Genomic DNA, 22,283 nt, shown 5'->3' on the forward strand with positions numbered 1-22,283 from the left:
ATATTTGATACTTCTACTTCCGACGTGGTATGAAAAGCAACTCATTATTTCTCAAAAGTATAGAACCTGGAATTTCGTATGCTACTGTACAAGGTGTTTATTATACAGATGAACAAACCAAATTAACTATTGTTGGGGGACAAACAACTTCTAAATTACTGCGGTCGCTTGGTATTACGCATGAAACACTTTGCGAAATACTTTTTCAACTGTTCGATTTTTTTAATATATCGGCTTTTAAGTCTCTGAATCTGAATCTGAAATCAGATCGTCAGAGTTCAATTTAACGGACGAAAATTCGAAAAAGTAGTACTTTCAAAATTCAATAAAATGAACTGTTGACATTTACTGTTAGTTTTATGGAGCTAATTAAGAATGTTCAAAATATTATAACAATTTATAACAAAATTATTTAAACAATATAGCTAAAAAATAAAATTTGGAAAATTCAGTGATGGTATTCACTCAACGCAAAAAACTAATACGGAAAGTGACACTTCCAGTTAAAATAAGAAGCACATGTGAATATTAAGCAATTATACAATAAGTAATGTGTATTAAAACGTGTTTATTGCTAGATGAAAATATTAAAATTAATGCTAATACTTTCCTGAACATATAAGAAGAAATGAATGTATCTACGCCAGTACAATTAGAGCAATTTCGCTTGAGCCAATAGTACCTACCGTCGAAAATATTTGTGAATCTTAAGTGCCCATTTTTCTGTTTTAATCGACTGGAACCATAAGCCCTCCATAATTGGACACCTGGATCAGCCTCTTACGTGCCATCTCGTAGGTTGCCTCCAGTATTTTACTGTGATCTGTTCACCAAGAAGGTCCATACGGTAAAAAAGCTCTACCTTGTTGTTCGAACAATGCCTGAGTTGCATAGGTAAGCATTTCATTGAAAATTGTTTCTCTCCTAAGCGTTGTCAACAGTGATTTGAGAAACACGACATGATGTTCCATGATACACTGCGGTATAACACGCCTTCCCAGGCAGGGAGCAATGGCGGGCAGTATTTTTAGGCCTTGCTCGCTTATATGTATATCCACAGTATTGCTAGCCAACTAATCCTGATACGCATTTGGATGGATTCTAAAAATAAAATCTCGTTGGTGACAAAAGAATTGGTGTCCCGCTTAAGACTTTAACAACCTTGTATGGGTTCCGCTGAATTTCGTCGCCAGCAAACCCAATCTGAACCATCAGGTAACTGTCCACATTGATGATTTCTTCGTTCCGCGACCCCTGTGAGACACTTGCTTTCAGAGCATACATGGTTATGAAGCTGTATGGATATAAATCTAGTCATCTTTGCTACAACGGCTTGCTACTGCTTAACGGAAACCTGCGCTTGGCGGATCCTGAACTATCCGCACAGAATCCAGTGGAGGTGCTCCAGAACCTTTAACTCTACAACTATATACTGCTAAGTATCAACTGTTGATAAAGGTTTTAGAAACAGGAAGAAATACCTCATATTAATCTAGTCCTTCCGACCAAACAATAATGCAATGACTATACGAGGTGTGACACAAAAGTAACGAGACTAGGTCTGTAGCTTGAAAAAACAATGGAATTGGCAGCAATTGTTTTTTGTGGCATCATCCTACATACCTCCTCTATCCATGTTGCCAATTTCGATTGAATCGGTCATACCATTTGGAAGTATTGCGTTATTTAGTAAACACGTGCAACTGCATTCTGCCGGAAAAATGTCTAACGTAAAAATCGAACAGCATATAAACATCAAGTTTTTTGTAAAATTTGTTGAAATCTTTTGTAACATGTGATGACACTTGGATTTTTACCTATGACCCAGAATGTAAGCGCCAGTCAATGGAGTAGAAGTCTCCAGGATCCCCAAAACCCAAAAAAGCACGCATGTCAAAATCAAAATTCCACATTAATGGAATTGTAATGATTGAGTGGTTTCCCAGTGGTCAGACTGTTAACCAACACTAGTACATTAAAGTCCTAAAAAGATTTAGTGAAAAAATTTGGAAAGAAAGGCCACAGTTATGAAGCGATGGATGGTCGTTGCACCAGGACAATGCATCCGCTCACACGGCACTGTCTGCCAAGTAGTTTCTGACCAGTAAAAATATTACTGTGATGGGGCATCCTCCTTATTCACCTGATTTGGCTCCATGAGACTTTTCTTTATTTCCTAAAGTTAAATTTTGCTTAATGGGAACCCATTTCACCTCAGTTAAAGAGGTTCAGGCAGAAACGGAGAATCTTATAAAGGGACTTTCAAAAACCTCGTTCCAGAATTGTTACCAGCAATGGCAGCACCAAATGCAAAAGTGTGTGAATGCTGAAGGGAACTACTTTGAAGGTGATAATGTCACGGAGAACTGATTCTGCAGGTGCAATGATTTATTGGACTAGTCTCGTTACTTTTGTGTCACACCTCGTATTCTTGCAACTTACTGCAGTACTTCGGAAAGACGGTGCACTGTGTACCTTTTTTTTCAAGACCAACCCCGTACTGATGTCTTTTACATCTACCACCTTTCAGACCTCACAAACGACAGAGCAAGGATTCAGGAGTTATATCGGAACTCTGAAGTGCCACCTGTGAGTTTGTGATGGAGTATGAGCTTCTACATCGCATAAGCATGGTTCGTAATTTACTGAAAGAGATCGGTTACTACCTCCCGCAGGTGGTCTGCGCCCAAATAGTCTAACCTGTAAGTTACTAATGATATTTATTGGGTTAATGCCAATTAGTTCGAGCGGAGCTTTAAACTACCTTCACAAGACTTTTTGTTGAGATGAATACGCTATAACTGTCGCTCTCGATGCTAATGAGAAGAAGATGTTTAAGCCAATATTTGAATGTACGGAGGATTGCAACATGCAAAGGATACTGCGGCAATCAGCGTATAATGGTAGACTTCGGGAACAGCCGCTGACAACCATATCATTATCTATGGATTCACGTGTGTACCATATTTGCCTGAAGAAAGAGAAGATATGCCACGGCCAGAACACGAAACCACGCATCCATGAAACAACCGCATATAGTGTTGCGCAATCCCAGGAACCTGGATAAAGTGCAATTATCGATTGTATGCACCTGTAGTGATGGAGAAATGCGCGATGCTGGGCGTTTCTTTGACTGGACTCCCAGGATTTGCGCAGCGGGACCGTAGCTTGAGGTGTGGGGATTTGATCCTAGTATCAGGGATGACGTCCTCGAGACCACGCACTCTAGGCAGAATTGTATGGGGAAGGTGTCACGGTAAGTGTCCTCGACGGACATCCATAAATCGTAAAAGAAGCATTGCTAACATAGGTAATTCGCGATCAGGGTAAGTATATCGTCATCGTTTGAGGTATTATGTTAATTGACCAAGTCATTTCTAGTACCAGAGACGAATTCATGATGCAGACATGAGTCCTGCCCTCAAAACTTCTGGTAAGGAAGTTAAAATATCAGGTTTCCTACAAGGGACGTCACCCAATTAATACAAGCCGATTTTAATGAAATTTTTATATGTTAAAGAACTCGAAAAAATATTTGTCGCGTATTTACTCCATCGGCGCATATCCACTTTGAAGTGGTGAAAAAAATCCTTAAAATTGCGCGGGAAATTGTATACCAAGAATCATGGCGTGAGTATGAGAAAGTCAATCTTTTTACGTTTTCATCTAATCCGTTATACTATTTTGATTTATATGTTCTTCAATGTTTATAATAAAGGTACAACATTTATATTATTTCACCACCAATGTTTCCGTTCTTGGATTTCAGAGTTCTTGAGTGAAATAATTTAACAGTGAGATCAAGAATTAGAGTGAAAGCAACAGAAAAGATATCGAATTATCTCTTAGACTGTTCACATTGGCATACGAATAATCATTTAAGATACTCGAATTAACACTAAAAAAGACAGTATGGAAAGTATTCCAGGATAGCGGTATGAGATCAAGCCAAATCACGAGGTATTCTATAATAAATTATAGATACTTGCACGAATAGACGAATGTACGATTGCGAACTCGCATGGTGATATATAAAAAAAAAATGAATTGAGTTCCTACTCGATCGTTGTGCTCGACGGCAACTTAATGTCGTGAGGATAAGTTTGGTATGATGGTAAAAAATGATAGTATTTAAAACTCAACACTTAGTTTATTTAAAACTAACTCTTAGCACTAATGATTACAAATGTCTATGTTCGTGGTTTGGTTTGTTCTGTCTGTGTTTTGGTGTGTCTCTAAGAAGGAAAACTTTTTCAGTAGGTATCTGTTATCGGATGATGGGAAAGAGAGGAGGGTATTATGCAAAAAAGAGGGAAATTTTGAGTTATGATTGGGTTAGGAGTCCTGGGAATTAGCAAGGGTGGAAGTAAAAAGTGGAGGAAGAAATGTAGTAGTAGGGATGACAAGGGAAATGGTATTTTTTGGGTTTTTCCGGAAATTTTATTGTGGGTCTGTAGCGGGACGCGGATTGGGATTAGGACGGATGATTTCGATATTGCTTTATGGTGGGATAATAAAGTGTATTTCTATATTGCCTTTTTTGAGCCGTGATGTTTAGGATGTCACAGGTATAGCGACCCTATGATGTACGGTGCTGTGCCATCGTACAAGGATTATCTGGCTGATGGTAGAGAAAATACAAATATATAATACGTATGCATAAGTAACATTAAGTAACGTTAACATTTTAGTTGTAGAAGCATTATGTAATGCAATTGAAACTGGTACAATCCTTATTGTCTTGCAATGTTATAACGATAGTTTACAGTACTTTCAAGGTTGTAGTTTGTTTTATATACAACTTCGTGTCAGAAAGACTTACCAGTTTTAACTCACTAGCTTAACGTTCCTGCAGGAAAATAATTCATTTATTTCATATTCGTTTTGTTTTGGAAATAAATAATAATTTATCAAATTATGATTTTCACATCTTATTTTATAATGAAAAATCATATAACGCCTTACATTATAACATTGCAGAAATGGGCATGCTGCGGAATCAACACCGTGCAGTTAACCGAACATTATTATGAGGATATCAACACCGTAAAGTAGGATAACGACGTTTGAAAGAGCTGAAATATGAATATTTCGTTTAATATATCATTTTAACCCTTTGCACTCCTTAATTTGTATGTCCTGCCAACTTCTTCATTCATAAAATAAATCAAGAAAGGGTTTCTGAATTAAATGTATTGAAACAGAATGGGGTATGTGACAAATATATTTTTGTTTTATTATAAATAATAAATAAATTAAAATATCATTTTATTCGATATAGGAGTGCAAAAAGTTAAAGGGTGAGTAATTTTTTAATAGAATTTATAATAACATACCACCGAGAAACCTCGTAATGATGCATCAAAGATATTATACAGCTTGAAAGCAGTAATGTTGTTGCTTCTTAATAGGACCATCTGTAGTAATTTCTGCGTAGCTACAGATGTTTCATACCAGTTTGTACTGTATCTGTGAATATCAACGAATACCTATGTAATCATTCGTCAGCGACAAATTATGAAGACCTCTTACTGATGATTTAAAAGTACAATACATTTATTTATAATATATATCAACGTATGAATATCATATACATATACGCATCTAATCTATACCTTCTCGATCATTTTAAATTACAATAAAAATAGTAATTTATCAGGTTACACATAACATTATAGCCACGTGCTAAATAAGAGAATGAAAAACAAATTAATACGTTTCATGGTATTGCACATGCGCTTCGTGCTAAACTTTCCGTTCATGTCATCTAGAATTTTCATTACAGAATGTTATAAATACTTAACATGTTGTTAAAACAATTCGTCCAAGATTAAGTTTATTATTTTTTTGTCTTACGCATTTTAAATTCTATAACCTTTCATTGAAAATTATAGCGATTATAATATTCTAAATAAATTAAATAATATTACAATATTCTAAATAAATTATAAATCATGTATTTGAAGTGAAAGTATTTAATCACAAAGTGTGATCTTTATCTAATACCAGCACGGAATGGATAAAAAGTTCTATATTACATGTTCGCTCTAGTATATTATAATGTGCGAAAATAAAATGAATATATTCAAAATAAGAATAGTAACAGAGTTAGTATTGATATAATTGATTCGAGAAGTTGGAAGAAGAACATGAATGGTTCCAATTATTTACTACCGAATGTGTAACAAGTTAAGGTGAATAATTCTGTATACGTATAACATCAAGACATGTACATGGCTATAGAAATCCTAGCAGCAGCATCCAGCACATACTGAATTGCAAGATTCACCAAAAACATATATTGTACTACAGCAATAACTAATAGGAAGTTGATCATTGCTCCTCTGAAATTTGCTAAATGCAGCACCGATTGAGACAGCTGAAATAAACAACAAAAATAAATAATCCTATAATTTTCTTTTCCACAACATTATATTGATTATTGCGAGTAACGCTGGAAATATAAATTACTTACGAAAACCAAATTTATGCTCAGAGTAGTTACCCCTAGTATAATCAAAGGAGTATACATGAACTGCATGTGGGCCTTGTAGTCACTGCAAAATCTTCAAAAACAGTGGCATGTATGAAATGAAGTACAATCGCAAGTTTTAAAAGCGAAGTGAATTACATCGCACATGTTCAAAATATGTAAATTACTTACAAAGGAAGGCGCGGATATCTATACATATAGTAAAAATTAATAAGCAAAACGCAGAAACGCAATTGCTTAAATTTCTTAATGAAAATGTAAAACCAGATAAGCAATATGGCATTTACTTTGCAAATGAAAAATTAGGAGTTACCGCTTACAAGATATTAAAGGAACATTTCAACGAGAAATCAAAGTTGATTAGGACAAATACCTGCACACCTTCAGTCAATCGAAATAGCTTTGTGAAAAAACTTGAAAAATACCATAACCAAACCCATAATGGAATACAAAAAACAATAGCGCATTTTAAGACGAAACTGTATACACTTAATATGGATAGAATTATTAAAAATTACATAAATCAATGCGAGACATGTCTTGAGTATAACTATGAAAGAAGACCTTACGAGACAGAAACTTACGGACCTATAATTGCCAAAAGACCGCTTCAACATATACACATGGACATTTTTCATTGCAATAAGGAAAAATTTCTTACCATTATTGATATTTTCTCTAAATACGCTCAAGCTTATCATTTGCCTGACTGAAATGCCACCACTATATTAAATAAGTTACGACATTTTTCTTCGCATCATAATTTTCCCGATAAAATTACTACAGATAGCGGTAGCGAATTTAATTCGATCGTATTTAAGGAATTTTGCAGGATTCGTAAAATTGACTATCATCAAACCACTATTAACAGACATACGTCAAATGGACCCATAGAAAGATTACACTCTACTTTAAAGGAAAAATTGAGTATATTAATAGATCAAAATCCGAGGGAAACAACCAAAAAGCACATGACTACAGCTATTCTAATATATAACCAAAGTATGCACTCTTCAACAAATTACGCCCCATTTACTCTCTTGTACGGTCCCTATGACGAATTACATAAACATATTATAGATCCCGATAGCAATACCGTTGAAAAATATAACGAAATTAGAAAGAATGAAATTTTACCGTTGTATGAAAAATTATACCAAAAACAACTAGAACAGCAGCGTCTACCTAACAATTCGGATAAAACGTTGGAAAGTAGGGAAATGTTCGTTATAACGCATCAACAACAACGTGATAAAACCGCCCCCCGATATCAGAGGTTACTTGTAGAGAGACAACAAGGCCCCTCATTAGACTGCCATATACACGGACAGCAACGCCGCTATAATTTAAGAGATGCCAAAAGATTAAGAAAAGTCTTCGTTTTTGCAGGAGGATGAAAACAATATATTTATTGATCCTGATGATCTCAATTACACTCGCGAAGAGTATCCAGATTGATCCAAACACAACACATTATAACTATCATCAAGGAACCGGAAGGATTATGGAAAATTATCACTATCTACATTTTTACATAAATATAATGTTCCTTAAACATACTTACAACAAAATTCTTATCAGCTATACCATATTATCTGGGCAAAAGGAGCTCAGAAATTCAAGTTTATTCAGGCAAACCGAATCCTTGTGTAACGAAATTGATCAAAATCTACAACAAATTGCACCACGAAACGAAAAGGTGAAAAGAGGATTAATAAATGGATTGGGTACAGTAAGTAAGTACATTTTTGGAAACCCAGATGCTGATGATCTTGACAAAATAAACAATTATTTGGTTTCGCTCGAACGCCAACAACACGAAAATATATTAACTCTTAGTAAGATAGTAAGCATTATGAATACGGTAAGCAATACCATAAATGGTAACACTGAAATAATTAACAAAAATTTACAAAATCTTGCAAACACTCTTCTTAGTAAACAAAGTACTCGACTTGACCACTTCGAAGCCATTATTATTCTTATCACACAAAAACAACATTTTCTAAATCTGCTTGAAAAAAATTAAAAGATCGTTCGTTTTCTCAGGAGAGGTGTTTGACCTAGAAATACTAACTTATAAACAAATGTCAGATGTAGAAGCACATTTATTAGAACTTTATTCTCGGAAAGAATGAATGCTACATTACCATAATTTATTGAATTTCCGGTTTATTCAAGGATCAATCGTAACCGCCCCTAACTCCATTATTTATACACTTAAAATCCCGATTCTTAACCCTATCGAATTCTCCTTATTTCAAAGACTTGCTACAATCAGCCATAATAATCAAACAGAAATTATAACTACACCATGGAAACTAACAAGACCAACAGTCAAATTATTTGCTCATAAATGTCAACTAATATATAATCATGATTATCTATGTTATCGAATTATCACAGGAGAGATCAGACCAATCTACATCTTAACGAATGTAACTCTAGTATTGGCGTATCAGCTATCCAATAACTCGACACTAATATCATGCAATTATCCGATAACTATTGAATACAACAAAAACAAAACCATCCTCCAGGGAACATACTTTGTCCAAGGAAACGATGTGCAAGTACAAGGTTACAATCTTGATGAGAATCTCGGAGAGCTAAAGCAACCAGAAATCTTGCCTCTAATCATCAAGAATCATCAATTGAATTTGGAACCTTTGAAAACCTTAACCACACCTGCAATAAACATACCTACATTTCAAAAGCCTGGAATTGAATTTTATATGTCTGTAACCAGTGTCGCAGTTATATCTTTAATTATTATAGGCCTCTTAATCTACTTCACATACAGGAGAAAAAGCAAAGTACGACAACCTACCCAAACAATCAATAACGAGGACGTTATTGAACTTCGGCAGGGAGGAGTTATGTGACCACCTGCAGTCCGGCCTTATCGCCACCAGCGGGATGAGGCCCCGCCATAGACTAAACAGAAGATAAGAGCCGTGGGTACCATCGCCTCGGCGACGAGGCACTGATTCATTCTTATTGTTAATTAAGCCTGTGGCCTGTACGAACGGACAAAAAAAGGTTCTTAGATCCATGGCTTCTACACGCGAACGAAGTCGATTCAATTTCATTTATATCAGAAACGTTGATCAAATGAAGATGCAGACATTACATTTACGTATATTACCAGGTATATCTATAATGGTTCGTATTCTTTCTCGAGATTTATTAATTTCCAATACGCCATACCACAATCAACTGGTTATTGGCAGCAACGTTTACTGAGGTATTTTTAATTTTGCGCCGCCCCCGAAAAGGTTGAAATGTATTTAATATACTACCTAACGAGTAAATAGGTTTAATTCATATCTGTGACGTAATTGTATGATTCAGAGAAATAGAAATTACTTCATTAGGAAATAGAAATTATTTTATACTTTTTAGTGCATTTCGAAGTCGGTGTATTTTTTTTCCGAAAATTATTTTATCCCTAGGGAAGATAGGTTTTTATATTTTCAGATTTCAGTCCTTATACTCTTGGGTGCCCCTTATCACTGAATTCCATATATTTATAGTCCTTTAACTTTAAAGCATCAATATTCTTATATTCCCCATATCGCGACACATATCCCCTATATCTGTATACCTTCCATATCTCTATGTTTTGTATAAATTATATGTAACTTATATATATTTTCAGCAAATCGTTGAAATAGGGTAGATAATTATACCAAATGCCCCTGCAGAGAATCGCAGGTGGTAGAAGATACATCAAGTTCAACACCCTCGGAAAACTAATATTTTCTTTACGCATTTTTTTCACATGTCTTAGCATGTCCCCCTCTCTTTACCTTATAGCTCCGTTGCAACCGAGTCTACGTACCCCTTGGATACAGTGTTTGTATAAGTGTTACTACCCCCTTCTAGTCTCAGTCGGCGTCGGTTCTTCGAAGGGAAAGGACGTACTGTGCGTTGCTGCTGCCTTTTCATTGCAATCCACTGGAGTGTTGAACATGGTTTATCAGTGTTGTATTTTAATATAGAACAGTGTTTAAGGGTGTGCAAGCTTTATGGTGTCAATGTGAAACTCTAGTGAAACGTTGTGTTTATGTATTGACGGCTACGGGGGCAGTATGTATCTATTTTGAATTGTATCGAAATTGTAACTACACTTAATTGTTTATCCAATATATTTTCACATTATGTCCTGATCGTGGAAAAGATTTGAAATTCGAGAGCAAAGAATGTTATATTAACACGTTGATAATAGGTATTTGTCATAACACGTATTGGAATTTTAGTTGTGTTAATTAGTATTAATATCTGATAAGATTTCATATTTCACTCTGATAATGTAAAAGATTTGAAAGTCAAAAATTCAAAGTGTTATTTTAACAGGTTAACTGTTCCGACAATAACAAACATTTATTATGACATTTATTTAAATTCTAATTGTGTTAATTAGTGTATCTATCAGAATTTCACACAGTGTGAAATGTATCACAGTGTAAAATACTTGAAAACAAGAGTCAAAACATTGTGTTAATAAGTTTTCTATTACAACTATAACAAATACTTATTGTGGAACATTTTGAAATTCTAATCGTGGTAAATAGTATGAGTACCTAACACAATTTTACCCGTCACCCGTATAGCGTAAAATTGTTAATACGTTCATTGCCACATTGGAAGTGAATATTTGTTGCAAAGTGTGCTGAATTAATGAATAATATTTAATTTTTGTATTTCAAGTTTTATTCAAGGTGATGGGTTTTTATAAAAGCGCCATATCTGAAAATATTGTAATCTGTTCATATAGTCAGATCAGGAATATTTTGTTTCAAATAAAATGACAAATAATAAATAATTCATCAACAAATTATTATTTCAAATACACTGTTATTTTTACTATATAAATGATGCAACAAATATAATTTTATTCTGTGTTTAATACAAGTAAAATATTTCCAAATAATTTCTTTATTTCGGTTATTTCACTCGAATAAAATGATAAATAATTTGATATAAGAAATTCAATGACTTAAATGATTGCTATCTGTTAATTATTTGCATGATATATTTATTTGCAATTATTTATTTTTCATTACCAGGATATATTTAATTTTCTGCTACTGTAAAATATGTAAGGTTGTTTAAAAAAACAAATGAGTGGGTAAGGGTATTGTATGAATGAGGTTGGTAAGAGTGTTGAGCAAGAGTCATATAGTTGAGCCAAAAATTGCCATATAATAAAATGATATTTCTACAGTAATTAGAATGAAACGCATTTGCAATATTATTATTGAAAATATTCATATGCATCTTTTGACTAGACTATAACTTCAATACAAGTTTAAAATTTATAACCTCCTAATTTGACTTCCTTAGAGACTAATGAGCAGTATAATTTACATTTGTTCTATTTCAGGCTTAGTAAAAATCAGTTTTTAGATATTAACTTGCTTCAAGCATCAGATAAGAATATAAATATCTTAACATCTCATCTTATAATATATGCTACGAAATCATCAATGTGCGTTTAGAAGAGGATCATTCTAAAATCAACATCACCGCAAAGGATATCAACATTTGCAATAATTAACATCCAAAAATTTAACGCAAAATATAGCTTTACAGGGAGCGTAATTTTATAGAGAATTGTATAATAAAAAAAGTAGTTCTACGATTCGTCTCAATTATACACAAATAGATGAAACACAAGTGTTTTAAGCGGATAAGTGATCTTGTTTGTTTAAATTCATATGTTTATTGATGCGATCAATAGTACAAGAAAGGATGGCACAAGTAATAAGTTTGTTTAAACATATACGCATGGGTACAAATGGGCATAATTACAGAGGATGTTGGCTGTATATTATGAACGAAAAAAAACCACCCTGCCGTGCCAGCTATGGGTTCGAGCGTGACAATTTATTGCGGTCGTGAACAAGTACCATAATAGTGTGATTGCGTCAAAGTTAAATGAAGTAATGAATAAAACAATTAATAATAGTATGCGATTATTCGCGAATAAGGGATGAACTATTTATTTTTCATTAACTTAACTCCTTAACCTACAATTTCTGAACAGTTACGTCATTCGCAACCAATTTATTACCCTTCCAACGTGAAGACAACTGAAGTATATTAAAATATTAGGTACTTTATGCGTTCAGGGATTCTTGATTACGCAGACTACAATCAGAATTGAACAAAAAACTCAATTGCAATGAAAATTCGAGGCTAGTTTATCGCATTCAAACTGTAGTGTGCGTCACGAGTGTGACACGTTGTTGTAGGGCAAGGGGTTAAGTTGAGGAAATCGGATTCCTTTCAATCGCATCTGTGCATAGGCTTTCACATCCGGGTATTAAAGTCACAGTAAAATATATAAATAAACACTTCGTGTGACTGTCAACGGAGAACGATTGTCACAAATGGTCAAGAAATGTTCGAAGTTGTTTGGAATGTCAGAGCGCAAAAATAAGTATGCATTGCGTAAGCCCTGTTCACTGGATTCAAACATATTTATATTGACCTAGTCGATCCGTTAACATAATCGTGACGTCTTAAATACTGTCTCACTTGCGTGGATCAATTTACTCGTTAGCCAGGAGTATTCCCGATTGAGAACATTGAAACAGAAACTATCGCGAGAGTTTTGTTAAGGGGGGAGACCAGTATGACGCAACTTAAAACGGGCCTATATTTAAAAGATCGTCAGAGTTTTGTCGCTTAAGAAAAATCAAATCTTTTGATGAATTCGGTTAAAATAAACCTTTATTTAAATATTTAAAAAAAAAAAATCAGTACAAATAAGGACGGTATAGTTAAAAACAAAAAAAGATGGATGGTCTACACTTCGGCGCACTTCCTCACTGTAACCAGGGTACAGATCAAACGAGTCGTCAGAAATGCATAAAATAAAATTATAAGTAAAGGAAATCGATGCTGTTTTCGGCCTAACCTCCGACCTGATTTGATTATTCAACCCAATGGCATATAAAAATTATCAAAGTGGCAAAACACATAATTACGCAAATTTTTCCAACATTTTATTTTTTTTCTCCAAAATTAGATTTGTTTTCTGGGATGTTTTAGGTTAGGCCGATAGCCACTGATTTGAAATACTACCACAAAAAATTTCAAGGTGATCTGAACCTCCGTTTAGGCTGGAGGCTGGTTGCAAGGTCAAAAAATGGTGTTCCGAGAAAAACGAGGTTAAAGTTATATGTGCATACGCGGGATAGTGCTATGTGCGATACGGAAACAGGTCTAGCGACGGGAGTTTTTCGAATTTTTAAACCCGGTTTTCGCCATTATACGCAGAAAAGAAGGGAGAATTTTTTAAGATGATAAAAAAAAATCGATTTTTTTTAAGGTGTCATACTGGTCTCCCCCCTTAAGGGGTAACACCACTAGGATTTTCAGAAAGTCGATTTTTTTTTTCTTTGCTAAAACAATACTTTAAGGTCTTAAGAACAGAATGCCGTTTGATTTATAGTGGAAAACAAATTTTAAATGGTTCAATTATCAATTTTGCCGCAGCGCCTCAGAGCGCGCACTGAGTACTCGCGCGGTATGTTGCAATTCATCGCTTTCGTATTATTGTTATCGTTTAAAATAATAAGTTTACTTGTTTCCTACAGAACAAACAGAAGTATCCAAAAAGCTAGAGAAGGTAGCAAACACCTATTTGAATAGCCAAATGTATAGTACAGGCATTGCAGATTAGCGGTGAACAGAGAATTTAAGGATCAAAATGTTCATAAAACTTCAAACGCGTTTTTCTCGAAACCAGTTTCGTCATACTGGGAGGACGGATTTCTCGGTGACTACTGCATGGATTGAATTGAAATTTTTACAGTAGCTGCACAACAATATTGTCCTTGGAAGTACGTAGCCGTTTTTTGATTGAATGTAAACTTTTTTTTTTATAAACAATTTAGTGCTCATTTTTCATGCAAAAAGTCGATTCATTCCTTAAAAAACGCATAACTTCCACAAAAATTGATTAATCAAAAAACCCCTACGTACTTCCAAAACCAATTGTATATAGATTATAAATTCTTTTGATTTTTTATCCCACGACTCATACATAACGAAAAATCCGTCCTCCCGTAGGAGTGTTTTTACAAAAGCTGTTTCCGCCGATCGGCTCTGTCGCCTCCATTTTGTACGAAAATGACAATCAAAAATTATTTTATCGTAGTTCAATATGTGTTAAATAAACCCTCTGAAAAGAGATTCTTTTCCGTTTATCGTTCTTCCAAAAAAAAATTGTCAAAATTAGGCCTCTTTTTCGGGCTCTAGAGTGGTGTTACCCCTTAAGCGATTAGATCGCACGTTTTGGTACACCTCTACGAATTACTGCTGATCAGAGTAGACAATTTGAATCCAAATTATTCAGTCAATTAAGTTCTTTCGTAGGTTCAACGTATTTGAAAACTACTGCGTATCGTCTAGCAGCGAACGGTATGGTAGGACGTTATCAAAGACAACTGAAACGAGTCATAATGTGTCATGGTGATGAACGTTGGACTGATATATTACCAATTATGTTGTTAGTTATTCGTTCAGTTTTTTGAATAAACTTGAAACGAGCAAAACTCGTTTAAACCGAGACAGACCCTACGTTTACCGACAAAACTTCCTAGAAATTCGCAAAAGAAAATAGCGTAGAACCAATAGAATTAGTCGGTCAACTCCGCGGTCATTTCCAAAAGTTACGATCCGTTACGGGTTCGCAACATGAGGGAAAGAAGATATTTGTACTTAAAGACTTAACTAGTGTATCTCACGTTTTTGTTCGCGTTGAACAATGATTTCTTCAACATCCGTACGAAGGACCATTTCCTGTAATTATAAAAAATAGGTAATGTTATTGGCATTTAATTGTGTTAAACAGTAATCTCAAACATTCTGTTCATTTCACTTTATTCACAATTAATCTGTATATATAACTAAGAATTAAGAATTGTTTAAAGAACTAAGACTTAACTACACGAAACCATATGAACTCTTAAGGAACTAACATTTCAAGGGAATTAAAACAGAGTAATATAACATCCGGTTTTATCGGATCGCAATCGATAGAATTCCTGATCGTCAACGGTAGATGTCGCGAACATCCTTCAAATTGTTTTTAAACTTTGAAGCTTCACGTTAAATTCGTCGAAATGTCATAAAAAATAAATTGTCAGTTGCTGTGGTGATCTTTGAAGTTGTGGCATCGATGAGCGACCACCACGTTCCTGCCACGTTTAGGCTAAGTTAAAGAATGCGGGAGAGAATGAAAAGAATAAATTAGTTGACAGCGTGAAATCATCCGAGTGAATGCTACGTAGTGTTCGCGACAGAATGTTTGGATGATCGGTTCGAGTGTCACGTCGGATGGTCGAGTTTGAAGAACTCTTGAGAAATACGCGTGTATCGTTAAATGATTAGTTTAGAGTAAAAATCGATTCGATTTAGACGAAGGAAGAACGATTCCGAGTTAGACTGCGTGAGGTCGCGTGAGGGTGAGAGTTTTTTGAATGCACTAGTTCCGTTGGTATCTGCGAGTCGAAACGTACAGTCGAAGATCATTGTCACGCGGAAGTAAAATCTGAAAAAGTCAGAGGTGAAACTGAAAGTTTTTTCTTTCTCCTCAAGCGTTCCATATCTCACATGGGTAGTTGACAATGAACACGTTAAAACTTAGCAAGGAAAGATTTTGTGCATACAACGTGCCAATACAGTTACGTCGTTAGAGGGATGCTGCCAGCGCTGTGGATCACATATTCGACTGTAAGGTTCATCCAAAACATTTATCCCAAGAGACATGTGATCAGTAACACGGATAAGGTGTTCCTCTGATATCTGTTGTCCGAAGCATAGTTTGAGACAGCTATAACAAACAAAACAATTTCTAAATCCTTACTTGAACTTCTTAAAAAAAAATTATATCTAGTATAATGTGGTATTATGTGAATTAGTCGCGCAAAAAAATGAATGCCTACGGCAATCACATCAAATACAATGGCGAGAACGTATGATATTTTCAGCGGTTGTGTAGGTCACGTACAAATCTTCAAAGATATAATGTACGTAATCCGTTAAGTGAAATATTACGTTGAATGTACAAAATGCGTGATTTAAACCAGAGGTCATGTTGGGGCCCCCATGATCTCTCTAGAGGTTGATCAAATTATGGGGGGGGTTCCCCCGGACGCGTGCACTTACAGTGGCTCCCAGTTGTAGAAATCGTCCGTGGGTGTGAGCTTCAGTTTGTGGATGGCCACTTTCCCTGGTCGCCCTCCATCTCAGGCAACATCTACCCCATTCCCTCGCCGATCCATCACAACCTCGAACGGCTAAAATATACCGACTGGTGCATTTTTAACCCTTAAATGCATGTGGGAGTGAATTGTATTTTATGTTTGTTTAGTTGTTAAATGTTTGTAATGTAGTTTGATAATCGTTGTGAAATTGTATGTATGATATGTGTTGAGAACTTATTAGGGGCCCATAAATAATAGTTTATTTATGGCAGGATCGTCAGCCCATCGTTGGGCCAGGGTTGACTCGGGTCTAGGTCAATGTTATAAACCATGTGGCAGGCAGAGAAATTAGAAAACTGTGCAAAACATCACAGTTGCCTGTCACATGGTAAAAATAGGGAAAGTTCTCAACCCCACTTGAGCGCCAAAATGTCTAACATCTCTGGAAGGGGAACCTTCAAGGGTTTACCTTATTCCTAATTTTCGTGGAAAGCGTCAGAAATTTCTCAACAGCCACAGGGGCTTGCTAGTGTTCCGACCGTCGGACACTTACGGACTCGAACGTGTATTTTCGAAGGGACAGACCCTTAATACATGTAAGTCACGCGTCTAAGTTTTAACAGTAAAGTTTTATATACAGTCCACTTTGCAATTGTGAACATCACTTTTCCCTACCTCAATCATCATACTTATCCGAGCATTCGGGCGCGAACAATATGTATGATTGCAAGTGTGAATGACGATTTATGAAAGCAGTGTGAAATGTTAAGCGGAAGTAGTTGCTAGCGTTTAGAAAAAAGTGTTGTTGTGGAGTTAGTTTAGAAACGGAAACGGAACGGTCAAGACGTATTATAAACGCCGCGAATTACGAATTAGTTTTACGTTTTACGATTTACGTTTAAAGTTCAATACGATATTGTGTTCCATTGTGTTCTTGTTTATAATTGTTATTGTGTGCTATTAAATAAATAAAAGGATACTTCTACAAATACTATTCCTACATGCATGAGTGGAGTCCGCAAAGGACCCCAGTGTTACATTTTTTGTGTAAACATTTTTAACCGCGCCATTTGTGAACTGAAAGTACAGCTATTTGCTTCTGTCTACATTTATGTTATGCTCAATGTGTTTACAGATATAAATTGTTGCTTTAAACTAAGTTAGCACAGAATTAGGTAAGTGGGGTCCTCAATGGACCTCATGTATGCATTCATGTTCCTAATATTTAGTATCTCATTGAACACATATGTTAGCGTCAACGTATTTTAGAGGGTCGTCGGGGGTAATTAGCCTGTGCTATTTTGCTTTTGAACGATTTATGACAGGGATAGACTGCGTGACGTCTAAGCGAAAGGTTGGAAATTTTGTTTTCTGTTATGACTTTCCGATTATATGTTTGGATTAAAATACTTGTTTTTACTTCTACAATAAAGATTCTTAGATGTCATTCCTCTGTTTTCTCAATTAAGTACATTTTAATCTGGGGTCCATTAGGGACCCCACTTATGCATTTACGGGATTTTTTGTTACCTATGCACTTAAGGGTTAACCGACTTCGAAAAAGGAGGAGGTTACTCAATTCGATCAGTATATTTCTTTCTTTTTTTTTTTTTTTCTATGTATGTTCGCCGATTACGCCTAGCTGGGTGGACCAGTCGGAACGAAACCTTTTGCATTTGGTAGGTTCTGACTCCCCATTGGTACCATTATAAAAAAAATTTTCATTTTTTAATTGCAAAGTATTGTTATTGCAAAACAACCGGCAACTTTTTAAATAAACTTTTTTCGATTTTAGTGCGCTTTTAATATCATATCACGAATATGATTCTGAACAATTTTGTTCATATACAAATTTCGCGGAAAGCTTTAGTTTTCGAGATATTAGCGAAAAATTGTTGTTAACCTTTGAAATCAACTTCGAACGATTTTAACGATTATGTTGTTAGGGGCATGGTTCTGAACAACCTTTTCCTTATGCATAATTGACGGGAAGCTTTAGTTTTCGAGATATTAGCGAAAAATAAAAATTGAAAAACCAATATCCATGTTGTCTTTTACTTAATTATGTTCATGGCATTTACACAGACAAAAAAAAAGCCCAGAAGAACTGTCTCACAGTATCCTATACAATTCTCCCCATTCCACTAAAAAGCGTGAAATAAAATAATTTTAAGAAAAAAAATACGCCGACTTCGAAATGCACTAAAAAGTATAAAATAATTTCTATTTCCTAATGAAGTAATTTCTATTTCATTCAATCATACAATTACGTAACAGATATGAATGAAACCTATTTACTCGTTAGGTAGCATATTAAATACATTTCAACCTTTTCGGAGGCGGCGCAAAATTAAAAATACCTCAGTATTTTCGCCTCCGACTATTTTCAACTATCGTAGTCAGGGTCAGTGTGTTTTTTTAGCTTAGTATGTTAGCGTCAACGTATTTTGGAGCGTCGTCGAGGGCAATTAGCCTGTGCTATTTTGCCTTTGAACGATTTATGATAGGGATAGACCGTGTGAGGTTTAAGCGAAAGGTTGTTTATGAGAGTCTAAGTGAGGCGACAGATGATGGCTATTGACTTGGAGTCGAGTGGTCATCAGATGTCGCAGGACTGTGTTCTTTGTCAGTTTGTTATTCCTTTACCTAAAGATATAGGAACGTTGTTCCTTAAGGATCTGGCCACGGAGTGGGGAAGGCATCCTTGCCTTTGGTAAGAGGACTGAGTTTGACCTCTCGGCACTTACCCCAGAACCTTGAGTTTATTCGGATCTACCTTTGCTTTCTTGCCAAGTTTTAATATTTTTAAAGACTACTTTTAATAAGTACGTGCTACGAATAGTTTCCAAAATACGCGGAAATTCTTCATGCGTCAACCCTTGACCGTGGCTATTTCTGGGGATGATCATTACTTCTACGAGGTAATAATTATTGCAAAACTGCAAAAAAACGAACTGCATTTAAAGTGAAAAATTGAAGAAAATTCAATTATTAATATATTATTTAAGTAAATAATTTCTCCCGAAATTTTCGTCCTTGGCTAAATTTCTGACTAAAAATTACACAGTTTAAAAAAAAATTCACCTTCCTACACCCTCTAGTTTCCGAGATATTGAAGGAAACGTGTTTTCAGCCCCGAACTTTGAGGGCTATTTTCACCCCCTCAACATGCATGCCAGCAGATATGAAAAAATACGTGTCAAATGATTTTTGAAAAGCTACCACATATTTAAATTTCATTAAAATCCGCGTGTAACACCTGGTGATGTCCCTTGTCAGTCTTTATAGTTACACATAGTTTTTTTCACATTTTTATTAATTTAATAAATATTCCTGGTCACATTGGCATATGAAGAGTCCTGTCCCACAAAAAATGTATCTAAAATTAATGAGGGTCAACTAAAAAAAGATGTAAAATATATAATTCAAATCTTTAAGCAATTTAATCTTTAATAATATGTAATTTTTTATTACGCAGTTGATAACGAGGAATTAGTATAACATTGCTTTATACATTTTATTTAACATTTTATTAGCAATTAATTTTTAATAGTTATACATTGAACATCGTAACGTTAGGGCGGAAATAAGGAATAATAATGCACGACTAAATAAAAGAAATTTATTATTTCTTTTACTTTAAACTTTTACTTTACCAAAGAAGTAGAAGGTTCACTGTAAAGACAGCAGAACAGTAAAGTAAGATATCGACGCCTTTAGAAGCTAAAAAATGAGGATCCAATACAGAATATTGTCTTTCGAGGATCGTACTTGGATATTAAACATACCATAGCAAAACCTTCGACTGACGGAACATAGACGCTCAGAAACTTAACAGTTAATCCACTGTTGCTTTTCAATATGATCAGCTGTAGTAATTTCTGCGTTGCTACAGATGTTTCGTACCAATTGGTGTTATACCTATAATTATAGACAACTATACACTACTAAATTAAACGAGAAGGAGTACGACCTGAAAAGTGTTATTTGAAAGAAATTTCTTTTAATAGTTTCTTAACATTGCAAGTGAAATCCTTGGACAAATGACTAAACGATTGCGATTCTAACATAGCGTGACAAATAACGACGCAAGTTTTTGAATATTGAAATGTTAGAGCACATTAAAGACTATGATAATAATGGTAAAAATCAATGAAAACAATATTAGGAGCTATTAAGAATGTATAATGTCATGAATATTTGATTTCTTCTAAACTTTGAGAGTTTACGTTAAGTTCGTTGAAATGCCGTCAAAATTATGTACCGTATTTGCGACAAACATACATATTAGTTTAGTCTAACCTTTGAGAACTTTTACCATTGCAAACATAAATATGATCAAATTCAACACATACACGGTATGGGATCAACACGGTAAAAATCAGCACACAAACATTTGTGCAAATAACACTATAATACATTTACGTTGCATGGGAGATGCTGCCAGCGCTTTGGATCATGTATTCTATTAGAAGGTTCATCCAAAACATGTATCCCAATATAGAAACGATCAGTAACATGGATAAGATTGTGTCTTTAATATCTGCTGTTCGAAACACCGTTTGAGACAGCTATAACAAACAAAACGATTTCTAAATTCTTACTATGGACTTCTTTAAAAAAAAATTATGTCCATACTATCTGGTATAATGTGATACAATTTGAATTACTCACGCAAAACAAATGAATGCTTACGGCAATCACACCAAACATACTATTAAAAGCGTATATCTTGCCGTGGTTGTTTATGTCACGTACAAATCTTCAAAAATATACGTAATAAGTTAAGTAAAATATTACTTCCTTACAAAAGTCATGATAGGGTCCCCTACGCGTTAAGCATGACCTTCTTCGGGTCGATAAAATTATAAGGTGGATTTATAATTATACAGTCGATTGCTCCTCGATATTTAAACAGTCACCACGAGTAGATTGGCATAAGCAAGTACCATTGATTACAGGTAAATTTTATAAAAGTGAGTGACTGAGTTTATTATCGACATGGCGGTGACCGTAGCTGTCTTCGGCAGCCCCATTAACAACCCACGCTAAAAATGAAAGTTAGCCTCTCACGATTAGAATGGTAATTGGCCTATATGGAACCTGGTCATATAGCCTGGCCACCTTGGCACTGTGCAACAATGTGACATTAGTTTCTCTCCAAGAGGTAGGAATTCGTTCCCCATAAAAAGAATCAGAACAACACGGGGACCGACATTACTATTTTTGTTTTCATTCGGTAGTGAAGAAGGAAATCAGCCGATAGTAATAAACATATTTAGAAAATTTAAACGTTTGTTTGTCTTTCTGTATATCTTTACAATATAGGGGAAAAAGACTAATTAACAATTATTAATATTTCTTTCAAATATACATATGTATTTTGTATAGAATAAGTTCACTAAAAGTAGTAAGTTGCAGGAACACAATGAAACACGACTGAAATTATGCGAAAAGTGAAAAAGTAATGAACCACACGAAAATTTTATTCACATTTATTACTTAATCTTTATTTTTAGGTTAATTATGGTTTATTGTTTCTATCAAGATTATAGTGCGCGTTGTAC

At 34.9% G+C, this 22,283-nt stretch overlaps 1 long non-coding RNA gene and 1 pseudogene across 8 annotated transcripts in view; both read left to right on the top strand.

Annotated features, from left to right (window-relative positions):
• Positions 1 to 1,075: 1,075 nt before the first annotated feature.
• LOC143264071 (uncharacterized) lies at positions 1,076 to 7,019 on the top strand. 7 transcript variants are annotated; one of them, XR_013037545.1, is made up of 7 exons: positions 1,076 to 1,215; positions 1,276 to 3,433; positions 3,521 to 3,630; positions 3,770 to 3,960; positions 4,981 to 5,210; positions 5,282 to 5,300; positions 5,412 to 7,018. It is a non-coding gene; the product is annotated as an uncharacterized LOC143264071 (long non-coding RNA). The 7 variants fall into 7 exon arrangements; XR_013037544.1 differs by having other exon boundaries at positions 5,282 to 7,019; XR_013037546.1 differs by having other exon boundaries at positions 1,276 to 3,310; positions 3,382 to 3,433; positions 4,981 to 7,019.
• A 17-nt stretch (positions 7,020 to 7,036) lies between these two features.
• LOC143264070 (uncharacterized) overlaps positions 7,037 to 22,283 on the top strand; it is a 33,296-nt pseudogene continuing 18,049 nt past the window's right edge. The window contains exon 1 of the transcript XR_013037539.1: positions 7,037 to 10,585. The product of XR_013037539.1 is annotated as an uncharacterized LOC143264070 (transcript). The remainder of the gene's footprint in view (positions 10,586 to 22,283) is intronic.

Source organism: Megachile rotundata, chromosome 3, assembly GCF_050947335.1.
Source record: "Megachile rotundata isolate GNS110a chromosome 3, iyMegRotu1, whole genome shotgun sequence".
NCBI lineage: Eukaryota > Metazoa > Arthropoda > Insecta > Hymenoptera > Megachilidae > Megachile > Megachile rotundata.